A 2,887-nucleotide genomic window follows, 5' to 3' on the forward strand; every position below is an offset into this window, starting at 1 on the left:
AAATAACTTAGGTCTAACATTTCCCAACTGTTATATAGACTTACATGTTTTCTTTGGGTAAATTTCCAGTTTTTTAAGGAATCACCACACTGTTCTCCATAGTGGCTGTACTAGTTTGCATTCCCGCCAACGGTGTAAGAGGGTTCCCTTTTCTCCACACCCTCTCCAGCATTTATTGCTTGTAGACTTTTGGATCGCAGCCATTCTGACTGGCGTGAAATGGTACCTCATTGTGGTTTTGATTTGCATTTCTCTGATAATGAGTGATGTTGAGCATCTTTTCATGTGTTTGTTAGCCATCTGTATGTCTTCTTGGGAGAAATGTCTGTTTAGTTCTTTGGCCCATTTTTTGACTGGGTCATTTATTTTTCTGGAGTTGAGCTGCAGGAGTTGCTTGTATATTTTTGAGATTAGTTGTTTGCCAGTTGCTTCATTTGCTATTATTTTCTCCCATTCTGAAGACTGTCTTTTCACCTTGCTTATAGTTTCCTTTGTTGTGCAGAAGCTTTTAATTTTAATTAGGTCTCATTTGTTTATTTTTGTTTTTATTTCCAATATTCTGGGAGGTGGGTCATAGAGGATCCTGCTGTGATTTATGTAGGAGAGTGTTTTGCCTATGTTTTCCTCTAGGAGTTTTATAGTTTCTGGTCTTATGTTTAGATCTTTAATCCATTTTGAGTTTATTGTTGTGTATGGTGTTAGAAAGTGTTCTAGTTTCATTCTTTTACAAGTGGTTGACCAGTTTTTCCAGCACCACTTGTTAAAGATATTATCTTTTCTCCATTGTATATTCTTGCCTCCTTTGTCAAAGATAAGGTATCCATAGGTGCGTGGGTTTATGTCTGGGCTTTCTATTTTGTTCCATTGATCTATATTTCTGTCTTTGTGCCAGGACCATATTGTCTTGATGACTGTGGCTTTGTAGTAGAGCCTGAAGTCAGGCAGGTTGATTCCTCCAGTTCCATTCTTCTTTCTCAAGATTGCTTTGGCTATTCGAGGTTTTTTGTATTTCCATACAAATTGTGAAATTATTTGTTCTAGCTCTGTGAAAAATACCATTGGTAGCTTGATAGGGATTTCATTGAATCTATAGATTCCTTTGGGTAGTATACTCATTTTCACTACATTGATTCTTCCGATCCATGAACACGGTATATTTCTCCACCTATTTGTGTCCTCTTTGATTTCTTTCACCAGTGTTTTATAGTTTTCTATATCTAGGTCTTTTGTTTCTTTAGGTAGATATATTCCTAAGTATTTTATTCTTTTAATTGCAATGTTGAATGGAATTGTTTCCTTAATTTCTCTTCCTGTTTTCTCATTGTTAGTGTATAGGAATGCAAGGGATTTCTTTGTGTTGATTTCATATCCTTCAATTTTACTATATTCATTGATTAGCTCTAGTAATTTTCTGGTGGAGTCTTTAGGGTTTTCTATGTAGAGGATCGTGTCATCTGCAAACAGTGAGTTTTACTTCTTCTTTTCCAATTTGGATTCCTTGTATTTCTTTTTCTGCTCTGATTGCTGTGGCCAAAACTTCCAAAACTATGTTGAATAGTAGTGGTGAGAGTGGGCACCCTTGTCTTGTTCCTGACTTTAGGGGAAATGCTTTAAATTTTTCACCAATGGGGATAATGTTTGCTGTGGGTTTGTCATATATAGCTTTTATTATGTTGAGGTATGTTCTTTCTATTCCTGCTTTCTGGAGGGTTTTTTATATCATAAATTGATGTTGAATTTTGTCAAAGTCTTTCTCTGCATCTATTGAGATAATCATATGGTTTTTATTTTTCAATATGTTAATGTGGTGTATTACATTGATTGATTTGCAGATATTGAAGAATCTTTGCATCCCTGGGGTAAAGTCCACTTGGTCGTGATGTATGATCTTTTTAATATGTTGTTGGATTCTGATTGCTAGAGTTTTGTTAAGGATTTTTGCATCTATGTTCATCAGTGATATTGGCCTGTAGTTTTCTTTTTTTATGGGATCTTTGTCAGGTTTTGGTATTAGGGTGATGGTGGCCTCATAGAATGAGTTTGGAAGTTTACCTTCCTCTTCAATTTTCTGAAAGAGTTTGAGTAGGATAGGTGTTAGCTCTTCTCTAAATTTTTGGTAGAATTCAGCTATGAAGCCATCTGGACCTGGGCTTTTGTTTGCTGGAAGATTTCTGATTACAGTTTCAATTTCTGTGCTTTGATGGGTCTGTTAAGGTTTTCTATTTCTTCCTGGTTCAGTTTTAGAAAGTTGTACTTTTCTAAGAATTTGTCCATTTCTTCCAAGTTGTCTATTTTATTGGCATATAATTGCTGATGGTAGTCTCTTATGATCCTTTGCATTTCTATGTTGTCTGTTGTGATCTCTCCATTTTCATTTCTAATTTTATTGATTTGATTTTTCTCCCTTTGTTTCTTGATGAGTCTGGCTAATGGTTTGCCAATTTTATTTATCTTCTCAAAGAACCTGCTTTTGGCTTTGTTAATTTTTGCTATGGTCTCTTTTGTTTCTTTTGCATTTATTTCTGCCCTAATTTTTAAGATTTCTTTCCTTCTACTAACCCTGGGGTTCTTCTGCCATATGACCCAGCAGTCCCACTGCTGGGCATATACACCGAGGAAACCAGAATTGAAAGAGACACGTGTACCCCAATGTTCATCACAGCACTGTTTATAATAGCCAGGACATGGAAGCAACCTAGATGTCCATCAGCAGATGAATGGATAAGAAAGCTGTGGTACATATACACAATGGAGTATTACTCAGCCATTAAAAAGAATACATTTGAATCAGTTCTAATGAGGTGGATGAAACTGGAGCCTATTATACAGAGTGAAGTAAGCCAGAAAGGAAAACACCAATACAGTATACTAACACATATATATGGAA

The sequence above is a fragment of the Bison bison genome, unplaced genomic scaffold (assembly GCF_000754665.1).
Source record: "Bison bison bison isolate TAMUID 2011002044 unplaced genomic scaffold, Bison_UMD1.0 scf7180017864533, whole genome shotgun sequence".
NCBI classification, from domain to species: domain Eukaryota; kingdom Metazoa; phylum Chordata; class Mammalia; order Artiodactyla; family Bovidae; genus Bison; species Bison bison.